Source organism: Ambystoma mexicanum, chromosome 4q (assembly GCF_040938575.1).
Source record: "Ambystoma mexicanum isolate Mex_15411 chromosome 4q, UKY_AmexF1_1, whole genome shotgun sequence".
NCBI lineage: Eukaryota > Metazoa > Chordata > Amphibia > Caudata > Ambystomatidae > Ambystoma > Ambystoma mexicanum.
Genome location: NC_090928.1, coordinates 716,972,428 through 717,000,407, shown reverse-complemented (window position 1 = coordinate 717,000,407; position 27,980 = coordinate 716,972,428). Strand labels below are relative to the sequence as shown.

At 44.3% G+C, this 27,980-nt stretch overlaps 1 protein-coding gene across 4 annotated transcripts in view; it reads right to left on the bottom strand.

Annotated features, from left to right (window-relative positions):
* The window catches only part of PLCB4 (phospholipase C beta 4), a 1,535,154-nt gene that overhangs the window by 1,383,542 nt on the left and 123,632 nt on the right, over positions 1-27,980 (bottom strand). For all 4 annotated transcript variants that reach the window (XM_069608295.1, XM_069608297.1, XM_069608296.1 and 1 more), the window contains exon 2: positions 18,553-18,617. The gene's annotated coding sequence lies outside the window, so the exon portion shown is untranslated. The remainder of the gene's footprint in view (positions 1-18,552; positions 18,618-27,980) is intronic.

Below are 27,980 nucleotides of genomic sequence, written 5' to 3'. Positions count from 1 at the left end.
TCGTTTGTGAGAGGTAGGCAGGAGCAGTGAGGAGAATGCACTTGTGGGTCAGTGTCAGGGCTTTGAATACGATCCTTTCCTTTATTGGGATATAGATGTTTTCGTAAAGTCTGAATGGATTTTGTCAAGTGGGGTCTAGGTTATATGACGATTGTATGTGGATACATTTGACACTTTTGAAAAAATAAAACATGGGTGGATTTCCAGCAAAGTTGCGTAAGGAGCATTGGCAAGGACCTACAAGCATGGTTTTGCAAATGTGCCAGTGTTTTATTATTTGACAAGTGAGATAATGTAGCTACAAAAAATAGCAGTATACCTTCAGTGACTGAGGAGTAGCCTGTGGCCATGGGCAATGGCCACATTGTCCAGGTCATGGAATAAGGTCATGATCCTGACAATCTGGCTACTGGCCATGACCACAAGGGACAAAACATAGGATTAAAGTGGCATGTCCACCTGGGACTTGTTTTGTGGTAAAATTATTCGAAATTAGCATACATCTGAAAGGGAAGAAAAATATGCTCATGGTAATATGGTCATAAGGTTCTCTTTTTGCCTTCTGCAGGCTGCCATGGACAGTGAAGAGGGGCCCTGTGTGGAACCCTCGCCTTCCCTTTCCATGGTGGCCATCTTGGAAAAGGATTTTCCTTCCTACATCGGGACGCCGTAGGCATCCGGTGTAGAAAGAAAAATCCGCTTTTTTAGCACCCCGAGTTCCCGCTTTGGGAACCTAGGGTGCTAATTGCCTTGATCCCCATTTCAGGGGCTGGAATGGGGGGGATAATGATCCCGAGACCTTGTTATTCACCCTCGCTTCGCTTGGGCTGATAACTTGGGCTGCTGGCCCAGTATCCACCGTTCCAGTCCCTGGAACGGAGGATGAACGCCACAATATTCCCATTAGCATAACACAAAATGCAAATGGAAATGTTGGAAAATCTTATTGAGTCTATGTACTTTACTGAGAAATATAAAGTAGATGGAGTCTATACATGTTTTTTTTAGTTCTATTTTTTAACTGTGAAAGGTGGTTCCTAAAGGAATATGTCTTTTGTTGTTTTTGGATGTATTTTTTTGGGCAGGAGAGCTGAGAACGAAAGGTGGGGAGGGAAATGAAGGAAGAGGAACCAAACACTAATATGGAGTGGTCGGTCGGTGGACAAGGGAACATTTTGCGCGTGTGTTATTTCTAAGGTAGGGGGCAGTGTTTCTCATGCTCCTTGATTACAGCAGTGGTGGTGGCTCTTGGGGATGAGGGATGGCATTAGCTGATGCCATTTTAAGATAAATAGCAGTTTTGCTACAATTATGTACTGTGTACTAGATTGTTAATGGATAATGAGTAGGAATAGGTGTTGGAGCTGTGCAAGGGAAATTTTGAAGTTGAAAGTTCATAGATCAGTAAAAAATGCAGTTCGGAACTGTCCGCGATGCAGAGATCTTATCGTGATGAAGGGCGGACGGGTTCTCGGACACGTCATCATTCCACGCGCCAGCGTATGGTCATGTGGCACTGTCAGGAAAGTCCGCTATAAAGTCAGATATTCGTAGGCGTCTACGGATGCATAACTAGTTGAAATAGTTGCAAAAATTGTATAGAAGTGTTAAAAATGATTCCAGAAGGTGGGAAATGGCAGAGTTTTAAGGTGACACTTTGTAAATTGGACACACACATTGCTATATTGGGTAAGTATCATATTAGTAAGTTGTAGGAAAATAGCATGAACTGGTAAAAACCTATGAAATTCACTGAAAAAACGTTGTTAAAGGGTCGTTATGGTTAAGTTCCACTAATAAAAACCGATGAAATTCAATGAAAAAACATTGTTAAAGGCACGTTATTGTTAAGTTGCATTAATAAAAACTTATGAAATTCAATGAAAAAAGTTTGTTAAGGGGACATTATGGTTAAGTTGCACTAGTAAAAACCTTTGAAATTCACTGAAAAAACTTTGTTAAAGGGACGTTATGGTTATGTTGGACTAATAAAAACCTATGAAATTCAAAGAAAAACTTTGTTAAAGGGACATTATGGTTTCAAGTAAAATCGAAAACCCCCAGAAATTCGCCAGTTATGGTAAGCTAAACAACCATAACTCACGCCACCACCGTGCACTGCTAAGACTAACACCCAGGACATCAAAGATGACATCACAAATGTCATTGATGACATCACTGATGACATCACATGTGAAATAAATTTTGATGAAAAGTCCCTACAAGGAGATGTGTTTATATTGTTGGTAACAGGTGTCAGGGGTGATCAGAGTTTTCATTGAATATACATATATATGGGATACATTACTCAACTTAATCGTATTTCTGATGCTTGTATCTGCTTAGATTCACATGCTGTGAAGAGGCTGACATCTAGTGGAAGCTGCAGAGTATTACAGTTTGTTTTTCAAAAATGGGTGTCGACACAGGGCGTGCCAGTAATACTATCCGTAGTGTGACGTCCACTGTACCCATGTTCCCTCTCGCGTGTAGGACTCTCAGATTGTATTTTTTCTGACATGAGGTAGCATGAAGAGTAGCGTGAGTACAGGTTATCCAAGCAGATAGATAGATAAGACTACAAGCATCCATGTGCCTTCTCTCAGAGGGGAGGAAGGGCGGGCGCATGTGAATCTAAGCAGATACAAGCATCAGAAATACGATTACGGCGAGTGATGTATCCCTTCTGAGGCTTGTGGAATCTGCTTAGATCACATGCTGTGCATAGATTAGCGAGCATTGTTAGAAGAAGGAGGTGGGATGTGAGAAGGGTCATGAGCAAACAGGTGTCTTAGAACCGCTTGTCCGACTTGAGTATCTGTCTTGGAATGAGTGTCAATGCAATAGTGCTGAGTAAAAGTGTGACTAGAGCTCCATGCAGCTGCTTTGCAAATGGTGTCAAGGGGTGCATTTGCAATGAAAGCCAGAGTGGCCCCAATGCCTATTGTAGAGTGGGCTCTTGGCGTAAAAAGCAGAGTCTTTTCAGAAAGGGAGTAACATAGCTGGATTCAATGGACTATCCACTTGGAGATGGCACCTTTAGAGACGCAATCTCCTTTTCTGCCTGTAGCTACGGAGACAAACAGTTGTTCTGTTTTTCTTAGCAGCATGGTCTTGTCTACATAGTAGAGGACCGCTCTTCGCACATCTAGAGTGTGTAGTTTCACCTCAGCAGAGTTTTGGGTTCTTGGAAGAAGGCCGGAAGCTCAATGGACTGGTTAACGTGGAATTTAGCAATGAACTTCTTCTTATGGATGTAATGGCTACTAAGAAGGCAGTTTTATAGGTCAGGTGTTTGAGATTGGCTTTATGCATGGGTTCAAAGGGTGGACCCATGAGCTTAGGAAGCACCACATTAAGTTCCCATCCAGGTGGTGGGTTTGACATTGGAGGGTGGAGTCTCTTTACCCCTTCCATGAAGGCTTTAACCACTGGTACTTTCCACCATGCAACTCTGTTGTTGGAGGTGGTGTAGGCAGACAGTGCCGCCGGGTGTACCTTGAGTAAATTAAATACCAACCCTGCATCCAGCAGGTGAAGCATGTAGGTGACAATATTGGAAGGAGTGCAATCAACCGGGTTTATTTGCTTATTCTGGCAGCAGATAACACATCTTTTCCATTTATCAAAATAACAGTGCCTCGTGTTTGGTTTCCTAGATTCTTTTAGGATGTCCATGCACCTCTGTGGTAAGTTGAGATGTCCAAACTCTATGACTTCAGGAGCCATGATGCCAAGTTCATTCAGCCGGGTTGAGGATGCACTGTTTGACCTTGGTGCTGGGATACTAGTTTGTACCAGCACGGGAGTCTGATGGGTTCGTACGCTGCTAGTCTGCGCCGGTGTGGGAACCACGGTTGTCTCGCCCACATGGGAGCAACTAGGCTGAGCGTCATCGATTCACTGTGCATATTGTTGACCACTTTACTCATGAGAGGAGTTGGTGGAAATGCTCCCCACCTCGACAGGGCGCGTCTGTAGTGACTACAGCTTGTATCTCAGGATCATAAAAGGGTTTCCCCTTTGACAGGTTCTCTCTTGTCCACCAGTGAAGACTTTGTACAAGTGTTGGCGAAACAACCACTATATCGTCCCACTGACCACTTGCCCGCGACCACTGTTTTGCCAACCATTCTTGCATGGGTCGCAGACGCGCGTGGGGGACCAGGTAAATATATGACGCCATCATGCCTAGGAAACGCATCGCTTTGCGCACCCTTATCTGGCGACCGGCCTGTTATTGAGGAATTTGCAGTCGTATATTCTGAATTCTTTCCTCTGATGGAAAGGCCAACCCTTCTTGAGTGTTTAGGACAGCTCCTAAGAACTGTTAGGAGGTGCTTGGCACCGGGCTGGATTTTTTCTCGTTGATAGAAAAACCCAATTCGAAGAGGAGGTCGATCATTCTTTGGATGTTGGATCTGCAGATTACTGGGGTTTCTCCTGTGATGAGCCAGTCGTCCAGGTAAGGGTGCACTGGATTGCCACCCTGCGTAGGTGTGCTGCCCCATCGCCAGTACCTTGGTGAATACCCTTGGAGCCGAGGCTATACCGAAGGGCAGCACCTTGAACTGGTAGTGCTTACTGTCCACCTTGAAGCGCAAGAATCTTCTGTGCGTTGGGAACATGGAAATATGAAAATAGGCATCTTTCATGTCCAATGTTGCCAACTAATCCCCTCTTTTTAGGAATGGGATCACCTCTTGTAGAGTAGTCATGCAAAATTTCTGGGGCTTGACATACTTGTTTGCGTAAGTCTAACACTGGGCGCATTGTCAAATCTTTTTTTGGCACACGGAAGTAAGTTGAATAGATACCCTTGTTTACCTGGTTGCCCGGGACGATTTCTATCGCGTCCTTTGCGAGAAGATTGATGATTTCCTCGAGGAGGATCTTCTGGTGGTCCAGTGAATGTATCTTTTGATGTGGAGGGTGGTTGCGGGGGTGCTCTAGCAGTTCGATGCAGTGTCCTGCAGACACTGTGGACAGCACCCATCTGTCCGATGTGATCCCTTCCCATGCTTGGGTGAAGTTGGAAATGCGCCCCCCTACTGGGGATGCATGGGAAGGGACCCTGAGCGGAACGTCACTGCTTTGCGAGAGGCGTACCGCTGTCTCTGCCGGGGGCTGCCTCTACCTCTACCACGGCCCCTCTTGTTACCTCTGCCGTAACTCTGGGTAGTCAGCTGGTTGCCAACCCATAATGTACCCTTTCCCTGTGTATAATTGGAGCCCCGCTGTGAATTTTGCCCGTGTGAGCGACGAAAATTACCATTCCCTCTTTGATTAGTGGGCTTATTCGTCAATTGTCCCAGGGACTTTAGAGTATCATACTCGTCTTTGGCAGTCTTTAGCGCGTCCTTTACCGCTTTGCCAAACAAGACATTCGGTTTGACCGGCATGTCAATAAGGGTCGCCTGTGTTTTGGGTTTAAACCCTGACTGTCTTAGCCAGGCGTGCCTTTTAATGACAGTGCTCTCTGCTATGAGCCGGCCTGCATTATCTGTGGCGTCAAAGGTTGTCTTGAGGATGCAACCTGACATGGCTCTACCCTCCGACGCGATCTAGGCCAACTGACCCTTTAGTGGTTCCAGTGCGGAGTCAATGAGAGCAGCTACCTGCTCCCACTGGTGGCAATTATAGCTTGCCAGCAGAGTGGTGGTGTTGGCGATTCTCACTTGGTAAGCGGAAGTGGACGCTACCTTCCTTCCTAACCCATAAATTCTCTTGCTCTCCTTGTATGGGGGAGCCTCAGATGATGATAACGGTGTCCCCGCTCTCTTTCTGGTGTTAGTAATTACTAAGGAGTCGGGCTTCAGTTGACCCCTTATGTAAAGAGGGTCTGACTGGGTGGCCTTGAACATCTTCTCAATTCTGGGGTTTACAGCCCTGGTGAGATTAGGATTAAGAAGGGAAGGATCAATTCTACGTTGGATTGATTTGAGAATAGGGATTGCTTGAGCAATGAGTTTCTTGTCTCCCACTAGCTATTATGCGAAGTCACTCTCCTCTTGTGCCCCCTGAATGTCGATGCGGAAGTGCTCTGCTGCTTTAGCCAAGTCTTCATTTAGCAGGGGCTGGTTATCTACTGAAGAGTCGGTAACCTGAGGTTCTTTGTGAACAGGAGAGTCTATATTGTAGACCTCTGTGACGTCTTCCTCCTCCCCATCCTGGCCCTCATCATCTCCATAATAATCTACCTCCGTTTGGTCGTCCAACAATTGGAAGTCTGGATCCTCAGTATATTGTTGTGGATCCTCACTATACTGTTGATAAGGTTGAATATAGTAAGGGTCTGAAATCAGGCTCTGAGTTGGAGTCTGAAATTGGTTTTTTGTTACTAGGGGGCTGAGGGTCCCTGGATCCTGAAGGAGTAGCGCTGTCTGGAGTGTAAGTGAGGAAATGTTCTGGGTTTTTAGAGTAGAAATCAGCCAGGGAAGACATTCTCCTCATTACCCTGTCTATATCTTCATTGCTCCATTCTCTGGAGCTGGGGATGACAACCTCTTGTGAAGGTTCCCCTCCTATTTCCCTAACGTGAGGAGCGGGAGGAATAGGTTTGGCCCTAGGGGCAGAGACAGGGCTCTTGGAACCTTCTTTATCTGAAGACTTAAGTGTCTGTGGTTCAGAAGAAGAAAGTACTGACTTGTTCTGCTGTTTACCCCCTTACCCTTGAGTAGAAGAGTGTTTTCCTGAAGTTTTCACCTTTTCTAAGCTTTTTGACGCCTGGCGTCGAGGTTCGGGGGTACCCTCTCTCTCTTTCGAGTGTGCACGTCAGGACTCAGAAGCAGACGCCGAAAGGGCTGCCGGGAGCCGACTTCTGGTGTGCGGCCTGGGGGTGGAGGTAGGATTCCTCTTCTGACGAACGTACCTCTGTGACTTGGGGAAGCGAGGCACTCTTGGCAACTGTGGATGCCTCGTGTCGTGCGGCGATCTAGACCTGGAAAGCCCAGAGGACACCGACTACATGACCGCTCTATCCATGCCTCTTTTTTCTGAGAACTCAGCATGCGTGTCGAGTCGCGGTTGACTTAGAGTATTTAAGTGTAGTAGTAGTGTGGGTAGCGCTTGTGTCGCAATGGTGTGTTCCCCATAACTGCCCTACCGGACAATCCTCCGGTAAATACAAAACCAAAGAGAAGGTAGAACTGCTACTCTAGGAGTTCACACCAATTTTTGTCAATAAATGAAACAAAACATATAAATTGCATTGGGGAACCTTATATACTTGTACTAATGGACTAAATCCCTAAATTTGTAGCCCATGAAAATGTCCAAAAGGAAAAAAAGAAACTCACACACATCAGGGGCTGTGAATATACATAGTTTGTATCAAGACAAAACAAAAAATCTATTGTCAAAACTTACATATAGCAAAATTCAATGTTATAAACAAAGACAAATGATGGAGTCAAAACTTAAAACAGTCTTCAAAGCATAATTAGCTTAAAGTAAAAAACATAACCCGTGAGGGAAACATATGAAAGTCATAAGCGTCAATAACTCAGCGCTCTTAAAACAAGTATACAGATTTATAAAGTATTGGTGTATGGAAAGCATCTTATCTTTCAGGTGACAATCCTCCGGGGTCGTGGACTAGCGCTTGGGCATCTTTCGACAACTCTGTGCCCTCGCCGTCCGAAAGTACGGCATCACTGTCATCACTGAAGGCACCCACTGCTTCCATGGCCTCGAGTTGCCTGGCGTGGTGGGCCCAACGTTTCGTGGAGCGGTCCTTTAGTGTTTTCACCTTAAACAGGCTACACACTCTGCAATTAGCCTCGGGGTGATCCCTCAGCAAGCAGAGGTTACAGGTGGCGTGTTTGTCAACCCAAGGGTACTTGCGGTTGCACTTGGGGCAAAATTTAAATGGAGTACTCTCCATATGCACCTAGTGGCAGCGGGCTTGTGTGTGTAGGAAATAATAAGAGTGTAGAGTATGTTACCACCCCCCACTCTCCCTACTTGCAGGGCCGAGGCCAGAGGCCTTCCGAGGCCCAAAGTCCGTCATGCAGCTCTCGACGTGTGTTTGTTCTTTGGACCGGCGTCGATCTTCGATGTCTCGACGTGGGAGTGAAAGAACGGGGAAATTAATATTGATTTTTGCAAAATGGCTGAAAGCCAGGGAACTATGCGCAATGCTTCCTACAAGTATGGCGGAAAAAACAATCTGATGGTCCTACACGCGTGAGGGATCATGGGTACAGTGGACGTCACACTAGGGATAGTATTACTGGCACGTCCTGTGTCGACGCCCATTTTTGAGTTTCGAAAAACAAACTGTAATATTCTGCAGCTTCCACTAGATGTCGGCCTATGCACAGCATGTGATCTAAGCAGATTCCACAAGCCTCAGAAATGTATATATATATAATTTGGAACAACTATCTCTAAAACAATGGGAACAGATGGACTTAAGTGAAAGGATGGATAGTAGCTGAGTCACATTTTATCAGTACTCTTTAAACTCATTGGAACTGAAGGAAGTATTTGGTGAGTGATTCTAACATAGGGAAGGCAATCAAATCAATCTTTGAACTGTTAACTTGAATAGCCAACACTGCTAAAGAAGTGTCAAAGTAATTAGCAAACCTGTGACATTGCATCACAAATTGTGATGCAGTATTGCTTAATTTATACCTTGCATTAAACATTGCATGTCAATGAGTTATGCCAAAGACTATAGAGCTAGCAATTGCCATTGTTAATGAAAAGAATGTTCAAATTATTTCATGAATATTGCATCACACAGTGTCCATTATAAATGCCTTACAATAAACACAGCAAAAAAGCTGAACACATTGGGCCTCCTTAAAAATGTGCCGGTCCGGCCGGTACCGTAGTTCTCAGACCGGCAAACTACGAGTTCTACTCGCAGGTGCCATTGCAGCCGCCAGGTCTGACCTGACGGCCATTTCGGAACACGCGAGCAGAGCATGTCGGATGAAGCGGGACCGTTGATAACGGTGCAGGGCTCAATGGGAATGGGGAAGAATTTTCTACAGCGCCCAAGAATGGGCAAATACCGGGTCCGGCAAGGCAGTAATGACCCGGTAATTGCCTATTTCTGTGCATGGGAAAAAAAAATACTGGTAATATAGGCACGGCTACCGCCAGACTCGTAATGAGGCCCATTGTGTAGTTCTAACATGAACTCAAACATTATACATTCCTTGCCATAATCCTAGTGCAAGGATGTAGTTAATGACCAGTTCTAATTAACTATAGAAATGTAAACCCATTCAATAAAGGAGCTGCATTCTGCAATAATGAGTCACTCTGGGAACGTATTAGGAAAGGGACTGATGTAAACCAAGCTGTTGATTGACTCAATGTGACAGCTAGGCTTCGAATGACCACTAGGGCAATAGGGCAGCGCGTAAATTGCAGGCCCAACAGAATAGTGTAAGGCAGTTTTATGGTGAAAGTGGGCCTACATTTTGGCCAAAGGGGGGCAGTTTGATGTGTTACTTCTCCATGCAGCTAGTAGTGTTGACCAGTGTTACTCTGCAGGTAGTCTTCAGAATGCACAATTTGCAACACTATTGACCCAAAAACTCCCCAAGTGGGTACCATTCAAACAGTCTGTCACAAAATGAATGAATTGACGTATGCAATTCTGGGCCCCAGTTTATATTGGTGCCTGAGCAAATGTGATGCGCCAGTCCAGCCTTGGTGACAACACACCATTCTGACATCAAGCTGTTCGGAATTATTTATCCATACAACAGCACATTATATACATCTGTCAAATCTGTGCTAGTACATCCAACTGTATAGTAATTATTGCCAATCAGGGAATAGCATAGTAAGATACATATTTATTTTAAGCATTAACTCAAATATTCGCCTCCATAAAGAGGAACTAGGTTTTTTTTTAAATTCAAAAGCAAGATATGTGATATACTCTTCCAGATTGGCATCTATGCTGTCCCTCACAGGGAGCGGAGCGCTGAGGTCCAGCAGCTCAGCAGTGGCGTCACTAGGGAGGGGCCTGGGGGGGCCAGGGCCCCCCCTATGAAACCCTGATCCCCCCCTCTCCCCCCCACCTTAAACGAGCAGTGACCATGTTCTCCCCTTACTTTTGTCTGTGCCCCCCTACTTTTGTCTTTGGCCCCCTCTGTGCCCCTCCTAAATTTGATTCCTGGCGACGCCACTGCAGCTCAGACCAGACTCCTCCTTTTTTGCAAGGAGCTTGACGGATTTAAGTAAGTTTGGCGAGACGTGATAGAAATGCTGTGCCTAGGTGTTGGCAGCCAATCTGAAGTGCTATTTCCAACACATCTTTGAGTCTGATTCCCCTCACTAAGTGGAGTGCTCATGCAATGGCGCGTATTCATTTAATTGCTGTCTCCAGAGACTCCATCTGAACCTCACTGACCCAATGAGGCCATCTCATGCAGCGACGATGTGAAAAATTGCCCCATTCCTGTGGTGGGACTGGACGGATGCGGTTGCGGTTGGAACCGTCTGTGATGCCAAACACATGAGAACACATGTAGCAATGGTACGCTGAAGTAGTCCAAGTATGTTTACAAGCAATCCCTCAAGCGTTTGCTCCACATTTCCGTTCATAATTATTATAATGCGGGGAGACGCATACAACAGAAACATTTGGGATCAGCTGACGGTTGCAGGAAACCACGCTCACTAAGTGCATTCATGGACATTACAGTTGCGTGTCTTTTTGCAAATGTTGGTGGCCTCACAATCATACACCGGCTGTTCCCTGCGGGGATTGGCAAAAGTGCATGACACTACAAACTCTCAACAACTGTTCATGGCCTTTCTGAAAATGCCATCACATTTCAGTAACTGTATGACATGTACCAATGTGTGCGTCACTCCTTTAAATATTAATGTTCTAAAGCAGCTGGCAAAACTCTCCTCACATGAATCCGCAAAAAAAAGATGAACAAACACTGCCCGAATATGCAAGTAACATGTATTTGGCAAACCTCACGAAGAAGAAAGCCCGACTGCCATTTTAGACACATTTACGCCCATAACAGAAATAGCAATACTTAGAGTTTGACAAAAGTCAACAAAGAAAACGTTAAATTGGTTTTATTAATTGCAGATCAGGTGACCCTCCCGGTCAGTGAAGGGCGCAGAATCACACAAACATCTCACGCATTCACCCCTTACACTAGCTACACTCTCGCTGCCTCTTCCATCCCTCGCCTCAGCATTGCAGGGCAAAGTAGAAGAAGCATCTTGGGTTCATAATATTCAAAATGTGTAATTTTATTTTGGGATTTATTCATATCAAGGAACGTTATGTGACAATGGCCCTCATTACAAGCTGGGCACAAAGGGATATCGGGCACTGGTAATGACACCGGTGCCGGTAATCCCTTTGCACCCTATTCCGGGGTCCCTTTGCGGGTCCTTCCTTAATGCCTGGTTTTAGCAGGCGTTAAGGACGGGACCCGCAAAGGGATACCGGGGTCAATAACGGTAGTGTAATTTACGGTACCGTTATTGCCGCCTTCCCATTGAGCTCTATGAGGGCTCAAATGGGAATGGGGAATGGCTTTTCAAATGGGGATTTACCGGTCCTGCAATGGTCGGAATAGACCGGTAAGTCCCCATACCACCAAGTCGGTGGCGGTACCGGTATTGGTGCTAGTCATGGCGCTAGTAGCGCCATGACTAGCACCAACCTAGGAATGAGGGCCAATGTAATATTCCGTCAACATTTGATGAAGGCTCAACCCACAAAAAAATTGTATTGATCATAGGGACCATCCAAATTATTCAATTTGGATATTGCAATAAGTCCGTCAGTGAGTCAGGATACTTCTTTCTTCAGTGTGCAAGCCCCATTAATGTAACAAGCTAAGAAAGCCTTTAATCTTTATTCAATCAATTAAAACATATAATAGATTTCATAAGAGCAAAATACTTGTCATGGAAACATTAGTAATAGTTTTTAGTACAACGTAAACTATGAACATCAAGAAACAACACAAAGTAATAAGAGTGCAAGAATCAGTCAGTAAGTTCCTTTCTAGTTACGCCCAGTAGTGAGTATTGCAATAAATAATGAGGCCAGAAAGCTTTGTGATCTCCAATTTTGCCTCCCTTAAAATTGCTGCTCTGAGTTTGTCATTTGCTTCCTATTTCATGGTGCTTTGAGGGAAAGACCATGACATAACTAAGATTCAGCAAAAGAAACTGGGGCTAAGTTCTGAGCCCTCTGAAAGGACATACGATTTACTCTTAATGCAGCTTATGAATTGGGAGTTGAAGAGACCTCAATCCATGATACCAGTGGCCCCCTAAGAGTGAGAACCTTGTTTGGGATCTTGGGCATATATTAATGACGTTGGATGATCATGGCGCACTTGAACATTGTCGGACTGGGACGGAAAATAGACCCAGGCACTGAAAGTTTTGTGGCCCATACTTGTAAATGGTCAGACATGCCATTTTGAATCAAAATTTTTGAGAAGTGCCCAGGGCTTAATTTTGAGAAGATTTATGACAAACAGAGAAATTCAAATTATATTAGGCCAGTAAGATTGAGCAAAACTGCACAATAAAATGCACCAATTAATCAAACTCAGCCCGTTTGGCCCCAGAAAAGTCCTGCACTGTCCATTCAGAGTGGACGTTTGGGTGATGGTTTATAGAAAAGTCTGAACCTGCACTCAACAAATACATCATTTTTAATTAATTGATTTATTTAATTGTTTATAGCAGGGGCCTAGACCGAGAACAGCAGAGCATTGTGAAGGGTGTGGATAACCAGCGTTTGTCTTTCTGGAAGTACAGGCTACTTTTGATGATAAAGCCTAAGGAGCTGGGTATCAAATCCTTATAGGTTGTAGTGCATGTGTGCAAAATGAGCTAAAAAAGAACATGGCACCGATGCATGGCCATTTTGGACATTCACTTCCATTACCGCAATGAAAGCCTACGGTTTTGTGGGCTTAGTAAGAAGACGTGCATTTCTGCAGTGGAGGCAAGGTCACATAATGATGTCAGCTGAACTAACGGTGGAGAATTGTTGTTGTATTGTCCGCTGAAGGATGAGCCAGAAAGGGAGTCGTAGCATTCTGCAGGTGCAGTGATAAGGGGTACTGGGAAAAAAGGCAAGGAAGAGATGCTGAGTTTGTTCCACTTCTAGCTGGAATTTTCCACTCTTGTCTCCTCATACTTATTGTCTGCTCTTTGGCCGAGGGCAGTATGGTAACCAATGGGGGCGGGGATCCCCCCCATAAAGAGAAGAGGTATTCCTCTTGGGAAAGCAAATAGAATTGGACCCCCAGGGTGATACAGTCTCGCTGAGAGGGTGGACGCACCGCTCCAGACCCCGTTAGAACGAGTGATCTCTCTGACTACCTGCTCTGGGACTAAGCAGTGTTGTGGTGGCTGAGATGAAGGTGCTTTCTGCAACCATATTAACGGTGAAGCTCTTTTTCTATGTTTATGTATAATTGACTATATGTTATGTGTGTATGTATTAAGAGTGAATAACAGACCTGTATCAAGCCATTTTTTATTCATATGACTAAGGGTCTAAGTGTGATTTTTTGCTTATCTGTGTCCAATGACTTGTTTGGTTAGGATCAAGAAATATCAAAACGCTTTGGTGCTGTAAGCAGGGTCTTTGTGCTAATATTGCTACCAAAGAGCCCTGCTAAGTTAAGAACTTTATAGTGGTGGTCTAACAGAGTCAATAACTTGAACGGTGATAGGTGCGTATTGTGAGGTATTGACGATAGGGATGTGAGATATCAATTTGATAACATGAGTTCCCTATTTAGGAAAAAAGGAGCTCCACAGGCGGAGACTGTCCTGAAGTGACTTTTCCATGGTGGACCAAGGGTCATTATGAAAAAGTGGCACAGACCTGGGCATGTGGTGCAGGTAGAAGCGAGACCTGGGACACAAGTATAGGAGAGGTGAGTCCGGCTGAAGTGGTGGGCTGCCTGCAACAGGTGCCTATAGAAAAAGGGAAAGAGTGTTTGTCCCTACGTAGAAGAGGTTGGATTCTGCTGCATGCCTTTTTGAAAGGGGCACCAACTGAATGTGGAATTACAGGCAGGTATCCTGAGATTGGAAAAGGTTCTGTCCGCTGAAAAACAAATTGCATTAATGCAGCAGTTCCAAATGAATTTGTATCATGATAAGGGAGACAAATATCAAGCGGTAGCCAAGCAAGCTGCTGTGATGGTGGCTCGTTATAAATATCGAAAGAGGAGAGGGAGAGTGAATTCTCGTAAGGCGACACCTGTGATTGCTTCGGCAGGGGTTGATTGGGACAGCGACCAGTGGTATGGAGATGTATTTGACAGCACCAGTACAGACAGTGGGTCAGAGCCTGAGGTTTTGCCCAGGCTGGAATCTGGTCGGAAGGAGGTAACAGCTAAACCCGTGATGCGCAGACGAGCGGGTCCTAATCAGAATAATCCTAGAGGGTGGATGGTGGATTGTGGATTTGACAATCCCCAAGGATTATTCTCAGCAAGAGGTGGGGGAAATCATTAGCAGATTGAAACACAGGGCTGGTGAATCTTTGTTAAGCTGGATGTTCAGGTTATTTGATGGAGGGGTGGCAGGTCTCTGTGTAGATGCCACAGACACCGCCAAGATTCTGCCATTGATGCAGAAAACACATGTGCAAGAAATGTTACATGTAGGTCCTCCTCATGAGGACGATGGAGGAGAGGTTCAAATGTCTTTCTTACAACTAGCGGTCCAAGGGTGTAACCGTAGGCATCCTAAGGCCTCAGATTGGCCAACCGAGGATAAAAAGTGGTACACATTGAGAGATGCCACACAAAGAGTGAGGGAACATGCCATGAAGGAGGCAATTCATTTAGATACTCCCTAACGTATGGGAATCCTAGCATTGTCTGTTTCAGCTAGAAATACCATCATTCGAACTGGCCCAACGGCATATAAGAATGTCATGATGACCCTTTTGGTGGGAATGACTGTGCTACTCTAAATTCTTTTATACACAGTTATGAATACTCCCAATGGTAAGTATTTTGCCAACCACTGAAGCCTGAAAAGTATATCCATGCAGGCTTGACATGTGGACAACTTTGCACCATACCTGCAGATGAACTTAACGGTATGCACTACACAGTATAATTTGCTTTCTGACTTTGAGAACATTCAGGGATGTAATTGCACACAATGTAAATACGTGCTCAGGTAGCACGCACTGCCCTGATACAACAGTTCACTGTGTGAGGGAAGCATGAGAAACCAAAACGCTGCCCAAGCCTATCTGTTCTTTGTGAGGGAATCATGCACCACTGCAGCACTTAAGCTGTACATATTCAGTGTGCATGTTTGTATTTGATGGGAAGCTTAAAATAAGACTAATGCAGCAGCAGTAGACACTCGCATATACACAATAAAGGGTACAGTCGGCATATACTTGTAATACTTTATTGTATAGCCACATAATCCAAACCTCTAGGCACAGCCATCCCACTTCATATCTCACATTAGCCTTGTGTACATGGATAGCTCTTAGCATCTTGCAGTAATTGATAACAACTACTGCTCTACCAGTCCTATAATGCAGGCCCAATTACATGTGTGGGACCCTCTGTAACTCTCATTAAGCAAGCAGCAGACATAGATGCCCTTTATGTATGATATGACATTTATAAAACGCCTGTACACAAGTGTTTCTACTAAATACTGCCAGCAACCTCTGCATCTGTCAGCACATACACTTAGGACGGTGATAGCATGCTTGTGTATCAGCCAGGAGTCTTCTGTCCTCATTCGACTAAAGTACACTGCTAGCAGCATCCATGTGCACCCACAGTATACTCAAAAAACCCATCTGCATACCCTGCACCGCCCCATGTTCCAATAGTGCACCACACATGTACAGTCCCACAGTACAGCCCCCACATCCCTCCTAATTCCCATCTATTCTCGAGAACGCTAATAACATATGTGTCATGTCGCGGGGCTCACTGTTTCCATTGACACACTGCACACATTCTTGTGTAGTCCGAAAACAGACACCACTCTTCTCTATCTGTCCAGCGATCCCTTTTGTGCCAGCATGCCCCCCTAATGGCCAATCACACCAGCACCTCCTGTAGAAGCATGCCACCTTTGTGTATCCCCCCTTACACCTACTCTGAGGCATCCCGTTGCACCCCTGTATCCTTCTGTGCAGCAGTCCCCCCATCTCCCTTCAGCCCCTGGACCATCCAGTGCATAACAAGCAAGTATATATTCCTCCTACACAGTCACTACTCATCTGTCCCAAACATGCCCGTTCCCCCGGTATACTCTGTATATGAGTAGGACCTATCTGTAACCCTTCCCCCTTCACTTCCGCGTACAATCCTGTGTACACCCTGCATCCCAGCATCTCCTTTGTTTCTCCCCCTGCAACCACTTGTACGACCACCTTTAGCCTCAAGTCTCCCTCCAGGTCACTAATAGACAGCTCTAGCAGCCCCCTCCCCAGCCGTTCACCTTCAAAAGAATGGTCTTCAGCAGGAGCATCTTCTTCAAAAGAATGTTCAGTCTGGAGGGTATTGAGTCTTGCATCTCCCATCAGTGAGGGCCCTCTGGAGTGTAGTCTGCATAGGAAAGAAGTGCGCCCTCTACTGCCACCTCTGTGAGCCTCTGGATGAGAAAGGATTGGAGTGCTATTGGCACAGACGCCTCATTATTGAGACAGTGCAAAGTCAGTATAAAGTCATTTTTGCAGTACAAAATGACTTTGCACGGCAGAAATACACCTTGCACAGTTCCATGAATCAAAGTTTGTGTCGGCAGTGCAGTCACTTTCCAGCAGTGCAAAGTCACTTTCCAGCAGGGCAAAGACACTCTGAACCGTGCAAAATATTCCATGAATCGAGCCCTATATCTGTACGTTAGAACATATTTTTTAAACAATCCACCATCCAGCCGTAAAGTGACTTAGAAAAAACTCTTGAAATATCGATTTGCCAAAACAGTACTGCATACTTGTTTGTTTTCAGGATACAGTCTCTACCTTGCTTCTGAATACTGTGTCAACACTCTGTTCATCTCTAGCACAAGTCGATCATTAAGCTAAATCATTGGGAGTGGAACGTGTCACCATTTCACAAGCAATGAAGTGCTCTCCGTCTTATGTCGAAAGGATGTAGTCACACGAGACACTTTCTAAAGGAAGCCCACCATAGGCCTCCGCCTCTACATGGCCACAGAAATCCGAAACAAATGGCAAAACTAAAAGTAGAGCAACTTTTGAGACAAATAAGCTGTGCCACCAATCACCCAAGGACTCTCTTATTTATTCTTAACCATTTTGTGAAACCATTTACAGTCTACACTCTTGAATAAATGTTTAACAAAACTGCCTCATTGCTTCCAAGCAAAACTGAAAAACATTGCTAAGAGGGTGATTAAAAGCAAAACACCCATGCCCCCTTCTCACCTCGTAGACCCATCACTCCATGATGCTCTTTTTGGGAAGTTGACCTGGTGATGTTGGTGAAGGTAAAGTATACTCTAATGACCCAAGCGGAATAAAAGACGATGGAATGGAAGCTGCACAGAGATATCTTTGGGTCTATTAAGTCCGGCCAACATTACACATTTGAACATAGGGGGGATTTCAAGACTGAAAAGGGACCACGTTTCATTCAGTTTTATTGAATCTTTTGCAGCAGACCATCTTTAGTGAATCAAGCCACCCCGATTTGAGAGATATAAGGGATATAACCCTTGCCCCTTCCCCATACACTTCTGCGTACACTCCTGCAAGCCAGTGGAATAGTAATTGATGTAGGACACAGGTTGCAACTTCCCATTGAACCACATTGAGGAGGTGGAATTTCAAACAGGCTAAAACGCACTGCAGTTGGCCAAAAGGATCAAAGTGTGTGTTATGTGTTATCCCTTCTGAAGAATGCCAGTCGAGGGGTTGGGGGGGATTGGGACGGGGGCATGTCTGCTGCCTCATGGTACTGCACCTCAGTGGTGGACCCAGAGAAGGGAATGGGGGGTCTTCAACACTCCCTGGTCACCTTTCAGAATCTGATGCGCCATCCCACCTCCTGTAAAATAGTCAAATAATATTGCATTTCCCCCCATTTGGCACTACAACCTACCCCTGCCACTTGGTAGCGAGTAGGATGCAAGAAGCACCTTATATTATTTTATTTCTCATAGTGCAATCCTAGCTCAAGAGCAACAGAGCACTTTACTCAAGAGCAGTAGAGCACTTTATGGCAGGATTGTGCCCGAATTTCTGTTTATACAGAAACACAGTACTGTTGGTGGAGGGAGGGAGGGATCTGTATGCAGCTGGCAGGTATTGTTGAAAGAGCCTAAATTATACAACTCTGTGGTGGGCAAACGCTGTCTTTTTTCTACTAATTGACATTTGCTATTCGACCGAACCAACGCAACCCATGCAGGAATTTTCCCAGCCAGTTCCAGACCAACCTTTGACAATATAAACAATAACTTCTGTCGTCATTTAACATTCTATTTTCAGTTTGGTCAGAATCTGGAAGGAATGACCACATTTCCAAAAAGGCGCAGAGCATGAACTGAACTTACCGTTTCCTCAGCGCGTCACCAGTCAGTTCCCTGCGATATTCATAATGAAGATTCCACGTCTTCCCCTAGAGATATAAAATCAATAGACTTGCTTAACAACAGCGAGGCAGCAGCTGACACATTCATCTATGATTCGGCACGAATAGCTCTGACAACGTCTAAGGAGCAGCAGTGTCATTTCTGATCAGGGGGAAAATGCCCCCAGTCATTGGAAGCCGGAGAGGATCCGAGCCCTCATTTCTCCAATTATCGGAATAAAATGGCAGCCACCACAGAAGTGACACCGGGAGGGCCCTGCAGCCTGGAATTGTTCTTAAGGAAAGAACACTCTGGTGCAGAACTTTGTGGAACACGATCAGAATGTGTTTTTATTTCCTTTTTTTTCAATTCCTCAAGTCACTCCGCCATTACAGCCAACTCATTAACAAATGGCTTGAAAAGCAGATAAGAGTCTTTTGGCAGAGGTAAGTAAAAGAAAATACAGGCATGTTGCCATGGGACTTTCCTTGTGCACACCGCCGCATAAACGGAATGCATCGCCTGTGTGTTTTCCTGCTCTAACCCTGTACATTTAAAACAATCAAAAGCCACGACAATAAATCCCAAAACACACAAATAAAATAATGAGATTTGTTCATTTTCAAGTTAGTAAATTGTGCACAAATGTACCTCAAGCTCTTTTTAAGGGTATTATTCCCATATATATTGTTAACAATGTACTATAGTTGACTGCGCATCCAGAAGGATACCGTGTTCCAATGGATGAGTGAATATTTTCTTTGCATTCTGGGAGTTGTCGTCCTACATTAAACATTGAGAAAGGGAAAGCCAAGTACCGGAATGCAAAGAATAAAACAAGATCTGCTCACACAAGGCATGGAGGAACTGGAAGGCCCTATGAATGTAAGCTGAGTGGGTGAATGATTTAGTGAATGCCTTATGCATCTAAGGTGAGTGGGTGAATGACTGATTGAAGGCCCTATGTATCTATGGTGAATGGGTGAATGACTGAGTGAAGGCCCTATGGATCGACGGTGAGTGGGTGAATGACTGAGTGAAGGCCCTATGCATCCAAGGTGAGTGGGTGAAGGACTGAATGAAGGCCCTATGCATCTAAGGTGAGTGGGTAAACGATTTAGTAAAGGCCCTATGCATCTAAGGTGAGTGGGTGAATGACTGAGTGAAGGCCCTCTGTATCTAAGGTGAATGGGTGAATGACTGAGTGAAGGCCCTATGGATCTATGGTGAGTGGGTGAATGACTGAGTGAAGGGCCTACGTATCTAAGGTGAGTGAGTGAATGACTGAGTGAAGGCCTTATGCATCCAAGGTGAGTGGGTGAATGACTGAGTTAATGCCCTATGCATCTAAGGTGGATGGGTGAAGGACTGAGTGAAGGCCCTATGCATCTAAGGTGAGTGGGTAAATGACTGAGTGAAAGCCCTATGCATCTAAGGTGAGTAGTTGAATGACTGAGTGAAGGCCCTATTCATCTGAGATGAGTGGGTGAATGACTGAGTGAATGCATGGGGATGGGGAGGCAGAGCCCAATCAGCCTTTTGCTGACCAGCACGCCTTCTACTGCCGTTCACTAGGAATCCCGCACACACAATAGCAATGCAACACATGTGGCTTATGTCTAAATTGATTCAGATGAGCAGTGAAAACCCCTGCTTAATATAAGAGTTGTCAGAGTTCATAATGTCCATAAAATAAGCGTGGTGCAGCGCACATGTTCTGTGCACACGACAAGCACAACTACAAGGTTAACGTTCTCTTTCTTAATACAAATGTGAAATTCCCCAAAAACTGGAACCCTTCATTAAGTGGGGTTATCAGCCAAAGTTTGCATTAAGGGGAACTCTCTTAAGGTTTGATGCACAGAGAGGAATGCCAGAGTAATGTCCACTCCGCCTTTTATGGGGGCAACCGTGGAACTATTTGTGAAGGATGCAGTAGTTATGAAGGTTTCAGCATACTAGTCAGGGGGCAAATATGTCCTGTGGCTGAAGCACAAGCAGAGAGGTATTCCCAGGATTGAAGGTACTACTGTGGTGTCATTAAGCTTAAGGTGGCTTGTTCATTTCATAGCCGATTATCTTTAGGTGGCTTAGCTTTGCCGTGGTCATTGTGGCCGACAAGAACAGGCAGATGGATGCAAGAGGACGCTCACCAGCATGGCAGCACTTTTACAAAGTAAAGTTCGATTGACATTTTAAAAATATCTTTTAAAAATCCACCACGGGGTGTCCCCTTGTAAAGAAAAAAAACATTGAATGAAAAGAAAAAAGTCAGAGACATAAAGGGCCATTAGGAATCTGCCAGTCTGGAAAAAAAGTGCTGGTATTTCCGTATACTGACACTTTTCCTCAACAGCAAAGTACAAGTTTTCCGTTGGGGGTTTGTGTGGAATTCGACCATCCGCTCAAGGAGAGTGAGCTCACCTGTGCTTTTTGATTTTTGTTTATTTAAAAAGAATGAATGATGGGAGATCAACCTCCAGAAAATATGTGGGGCCATTCCCGCACATATTTTCCACGCTCACTGCACAGCAGAAAAATAGTAATGTACTCTGGGAGGGCACATCTTACCAGCACTGCCCTCCCCTGTCATGTGTAGCTGACACCTGACAGCTGTGGGTACATCAAAAGCCTCTGGCCATGTGCAGCCTGATTAGTATTTCAAGGCCCCAAGGATTTGCATCTCCATTGTTACACCTTGCTGGTGGTGGCAATACTGAAAATTGCAGGCCTCAGGGAAGGCCTGGCTGCATGAAGTGAAAATGGAGACCAGCAACCAACCCCTCTTTGTAATGCAATGTGTCAACTTGGTATTAACACCCCTCCTTGGTATGAAAGGGCAGTGAATGTCCTGTCTGGAACCACTCCTTTCAGACCAGGGAAGTATGTGAATTGTAGGAGATGAAAGTCTGCCTGCAACCACCTACTTCAAAGGAGGCCCATGTTGTGACCAAGCGCTGCATAAGGCTCTGTTTATTAGGGAGACACTTTGATGTACAGAAGATAGGAAGATGGGTGGGACTTAGAAGTATATATTGTCATCTCCTCCTGTCTGTTGCCAAGCGCTCTGATTATGACCTGAAGCATCACTGAAGATTGTTGGAGGGGACCCAGGACTGGTTCATTAAGGTGGGCTGAGCTCCTCACTGATCAGATCATCTGAAGACTTTGCAAGGAGTAAGAAGAAGGACTCATTTGGACCCGAGCTGAAGGCACAGTCTACCTTACATCTTCCGCCAGTGAAGGAAGGCCAGGAGTACCAAGAGGGAAGCAAGATCCCTCCCCTAAACATCTCTCAGGACACAGAGGGAGATACCAGACTCAGAGGACCTGTTCAGCAGCCCCAGAACCGGTACCCAGCCAGCACACAGTGTGCCCTGCTAGGTTCTGACAGCAAGCTTCCTAGGTGGGAAGTGCCGGAGAATCTCTGGACAAAGGACAAGGCCATTGCCCGCAATCACTCTCCTGAGCTTTGAGCCATCTGCCTAAAAAAGACAACGAGCCCTGCGAAGAGGCTAAGAGGAGTGCCACACAAGCATCATCCAGCATCAATCTTTTTAAGGACAATTTCGAGACAGTTGAGTCCTCGAACGGCATCTGGCTGTACCGCTGACTGTTGTCTCGACGCAGTCACAAGAGCCATCCGAGACACCTCGACCAGCATTCCAGATCCACCAACCAGCACAGAGACAACAATTCTTGGCCCTGAGCTGACACGCTGGACAGCCTTCAGATTTCTATCTAGCCTCGCTCTTTTCAGTACCAGGCACATTGTGGTTCTGCACCCCTGGTCCTTCTCGGAAGGCCCGCAGAGACAGTTACGACCCTTTGCCCCTTTGGTGTTGAAACCAAATAATCTTGAACTATAATACTGATTACTTTACCAACTACCTCCTGTCAGTATCCAGAGTGCATCCCATTCCTTTGTGAAACTGTCTGTCCACTGTGTTCCTTTACAGTGTGGGTTGTAATTGTAGTGTGCTATATCTGTCGGTTGTAGTAAAAATAAAGTAGATCTTTTTATACAACCTTGACTGGAGAGTCCCTTTTATCATTGCATAATAGTTGTATTTTTCGCTGTGTTGCAACTAACAAATGATCCACGACTTCACAAAGATAAGTCTGCCATTCCGTCCACGTTACCAAAATTGGACAAGGAGGTCTTAGAATTTACTTTTATTCCAATCTGTTCAGATCCCTTCCGGTGTACTAGAGGTGTGGGGTTGATTGATGGTTTAGAAACTGATATTCATCCCTGGACCACTGGTGCCCTGAAAGTTGATTCATCACAGGGTTGCTTGATATGCCTCCAGCCAAGAGCTAGAGGTAAATCAACCCCCACCGCCAACCCCCTCCATTGAGTCCTATGAGAATCCATGGAATGGGTATTTACCACCCTTCCAACCACCTGTAATATCCCGGTAATTTCGGGATGTAAGGCGGCAGGAACAGTAATACCATTTGGTGTTATCCCGCCGGATTTACCGACGGAATACCACCAAACTCATAATGACTCCCGTGGTGCCCCTGCACTGGGAGCCCAGGGAAAATTGACTCATTCAGATGGCAGCTTGGCAGAAGGGTGGAAATGGAAACAAAAAGGTATAGGAGGAGTTCTCAGGGGCAAAATTCATAAAGAAGGAGGGGCATCAGTGAAGTGGGGTCTTTACCTATGTTTGAATGGGGGTGGCATGCCAGACGAGAGTATGGCAATGACACATTGAACATTGTGCAAAGATTTGTGTTGAAGACAAGAGTCCTGCAGCCGATATGTTTGTTAGCTGCAGATCTCTGGTTTTGTCCAATAGGAGGGACATGGACAGTACACTTTAGGGTTTCTCATTCCGTTTTCAGGCCAGGCATCTTCATCATCACAACTACATATAACTGAAGCAGACCCTCCGTATTAATGAGAAACTGGGGTGAAGGTAAGCGTACCAAATCCAAGTCAATGAGTGGCATCCATTCAAAGCTTCTCAAGACCTTCCAATCAGTGATGGTTGCCACATTAAAATTGTGATGGGCTTCACAGACAAACTCTCAGGATGTGGATTCACAAGACTTCAGACATTCGGTCACAATGTCCAGATCTGGTCTTGTCCTATATACTCCGCAGGCAGGTCATGACCACATATGTTCACATCTGTAATCTGCACAATTTGTTCTTCGGAACAGTGACCGATTAAAGGAACTCATGATTAGACATTAAAAGGCACAGCCCATAGGCCAATGCCAGGCGTATCCCTGCACCGTGCTCACTGAAATGAAAGAAACTTTAAAAACCAGGAGCTTCAAGGAGTCATCTCAAAACTGAAAATACTGGTCCAATACCAACACAAGTTACTATTTATTCATTTCTTTAACATAATCTGTTGCCCATGTTGTAACGGAGCTTCAAATAGTAAGTCTGGTGTGGTAATAACCTAGGAAAGGAGCCCACGACCTTTGGCTCTACAGATGATCTGGAGTTCAACTCGTATGAGCCCTCCGCAACATAGTCAATGGTGAGGGATCGTGGGAATCGAAGTCCCAAAAATCTGGAGAGCTGCAGGTTTAGGGTCAGACAGGGTCATGATGTAACCCAAGCCCTCAGGCCATGTATTGTGTCATTGCCGATGTTGTGGCATTAAGACTCATCAAGTAAAAGTTTAAATCCACATGTGAACCATGCAAGGGCATCGATAATAAGGTAGGATCCTGCCACAGAGTCGCTGTTTAGGAGCTTCCGTTTTGCAGAAGGAAGGGATACATTACAATGATACTTGTCTAGTTGTCAAATCTTTTATTAATGTAAGGCTTCTGACTGCCAATGGTTTGAAGAACCCTAATCTTCTTATGCGTGTTTACTGGAAACAAAGGTTAATAGAATGCTTGTTCTATTACGAAAGAACAGCGGAAAGCAATTATGAATGCTTCCTTGGCAAAGGAGCAAAGTTTTCATTGGGGTGAAAATGAGCACAGCATTATCTAGGGAACTATGATACCTTAGGCAATGCAAGCACATATGCTCATTCATACAGAGGCAGAACCATCAATACATTACCCATGTGCTAAGCACTGTTTAAATGATAAAGGTCTGCCACCATGTCCGCTGTACTTATGCACAGTAACCAACATCAATACTAAGGGCCTCATCTCGAGGGGGGCAGTAGCCCTTAAATGCGGCAGTAACAGCGTTACTGCCGCATTTAAGGGTCCGCCCAATCTCGCGTCTCGAACTCAGAGATGGGGGCAAACACACCGGAAAAATGCCAATTTTCAGCGCAATTACTGCTGGCAGTATTATCGCGCGGTAATTGCACAAAAAAATCCCCATCGGGTCCAATGGACCGAATGGGGAATGGGGAATAACAGTTATCGCCCAACCCATGATCCGGCAGTAATACCACCGGACAGGTGGGCACTAATGCAAATAAGGTTGGGCTGTATCCCACGCGGGATACTGCCCAACTCGTGATGAGGCCCTAAGAGCTCATTGAGTATGCTTGATATGTATGTGTTTTGTTTTTACTACCAGTACATCTAAATTCCAGTTCCCTGTGCTCTAGTTTGAAATGTCTGGGATTTTACTCACAGCTACCTTTTCAAAGGTTTCTCTTTCACAGCCTTGTACATGCAAAGTATACTTCCGAACTGATGTCTGATTGCTCAACGCTCGTTACAGAGTTACATATCAGCATTAGTTGATCACTGTATATGCTCAACCTGTTTGTGCATTTATGTATGACCTAATACACAAACATATCCCATTGTGCGTGGCTGCTATGATGATGTTTAACACTGAACTCTTTCATTCATATGCATATCCCTAATGTATGTTTACTTATGTAGTACCTATATATATACATATTAAAAGAAACATACATCCCAGTGTTCATAAGTGCAAAGGTCCATTAATAAACGTGTTCATAACGTTATGGGAAATGTACAGGGCATATGTATGACCGTGCATTTCTAGCACAAGTACATTTCAGTAGTCCTATATGTGGACAGTTTACAGGTTAAAATCTACCCTCTCACATGAGGCCAGTTTTCACTTCACAATATTTGGCAATATCCCCAGCTCCTCATCCTTCAAAGTTTGATAAACTGAGTATTGTAATGATATATATATATATTACATTTAAATTAAAAGCACTAATTAGTGTGATTGACATTGCTGGTCTCATAACCCCTACCTCCCACCACACAATTCTGGGTCATAAACAGAGAGTTGTATGAAAACTCTATTTAAAAGACGCCAAGTCAAATCCAAACAAAGGTAGCCTCCAGCTTTATTGCAGGGAAGTCACCAAAATGTTATATTCTCATAAACAATTGGTCACTAAAACAACATATTTTTTATTTACTTATTTGTGAATTGATTTACACATAAAACCTTTCACAATACTTCACACAATAATTGACAATAATAAACAGTAAAACAACATTTTACTTTCCGGCATTAATGTCACTACTTCACACACAAATGAGCATTACCATAATCAATTAGATGCATATTCTAAACTCAAAATACTGATATTCTAGTTGCATTTCTATCACGTGTTGATATATATATATATATTGTGTTTTTTCACGGGTGTGCTTGAATGTCCACACCAAAAGAATAAAAGACGTTTTTTTCAAATGAATGACTGCGTGGCGTACCTTTCTTGAAAAGCGAGATGGAGGAGTGCCGCTGTGAACTGTTGTTCTACAGTTCGTTTTTTGCTTTGGATATATATATATATATATATATATATATATATATATATATATATATATATATATATATATATATATATATATTCACTACAAAAAAACTTTCTTTGTTGAGGGGATGTTATGGTTAAGTTGCCCTAACAAAAACCTGTACACTTCATGTCATCAATGATATTTGTGATCTCATATTTGATGTCCTGGGTTCTAGTCTTAGCAATGTACGTAGATGGCGCGAGTTATGGTTGCTTAGCTTACTATAATGGGGGAATGTACAGTGGTGTTTCATTACACTGTGAAGTATAACATTCCTTTAGTGAATTTTTTTACTGAATTTACATATATATGGATGGCAGGGAAGGAAAAGAAAGGGGCTAAACAAGTGGTGTCATCATTGATGTCATCATTGACATTTGAGATGACATCTTTCATGGTCTGGGTGTTAGTGTTAGCAGTGCACAGGGGCGGTGGCAGGGTTGGGGGCTTAGTTTACCATAACTGTCGAATTTCAGGGGTTTTTCGGTTTTAATTTGAAGCATAAAGGGGAGGTGGAAAGTATTTTTGTAGTGAAGTGTACATGTTTTTGTTAGGGCAACTTAACCATAACGTCCCCTCAACAAAGTTTTTTTTGTAGTGAATGTTACTGGTTTTTGGGAGGGCAACGTAGCCATAACGTCCCTTTAACAAAGTTTTTTTTGTAGGGAATTGTACAGGTTTTTGGAAGGTGGAACTTAAGGATGACATTGTGGCAATGAAGTAGTTGTGCAGAATATACACTGTAATCATATGATTTTGAGAGATATGTAGTGTAATGTACTACTTGACATACATTTAACATAGAACATACAGAACCCCCTCGCTATTGATATTGGAAAGGGACGGACTGAGTGCCTGTTTGCGGACGGGGGCGGGCAGGATCAGCATTACTCAAAGAGGCGAGGGTAGCTGAAATGTACTATTGCCTTATACAAAAAGTGTGCAACATAGAAGAAGGACATAAAGATATTATAAGTAGTAATAAGTAAATATGGAAACCTGAAGCTGGGAAAAGAAAATGATACATTTAATAACCATGTAGAATGAAGAGGATGGTACAATAAAAATGAAAAAGGATGCCTCCAGCGTAATCACTTCACAGAAACTCGGCAGCCTGGATCGACAGTGGACGGGCGCAGTAGGACGAAGGGAGATTACAGCAAAAGAGTGAGTGTAGGTCAGTTTTTTTTATATGGGTATGGTTCTGTTTTTGGTATGTGGTGTAGAAGTAATAATTTCTTTCTGTTGTTTTGACTCAGAAATGGCTAGTACTTTGGAGTGGCTGGAGGAGTATTTCCCGCATGGGGAAATGTCTGAAGAGAGAGACAATAATGGTACACATTGCTCTGCATATGGAAAATAGTGACCAGTATTTTATAGGCATTTAACTTATGTATTTTATTTTTCAACAGACCAGGAAAAAAAGAGGAAAGGGCAACAAATGAGACAGAAGAAGAAAGGATACAAAGGATAGAGCAGAAAATGGATTTATTGAACAAGAATTTTAAAAGTTTACGGGAGTTTGTGGAGGACTGTGTGAGAGGAAAAGTTTGTTACCATTGCCCCACCTGCACCTGCCCTGCTTCTCCATTCCCTAGTGACCCATCCCCAAATCTTCAAGAGGAAAATAGACGTTTTGACGAATATCCATCCCTTCTTCCCCTCACAAATCTTCT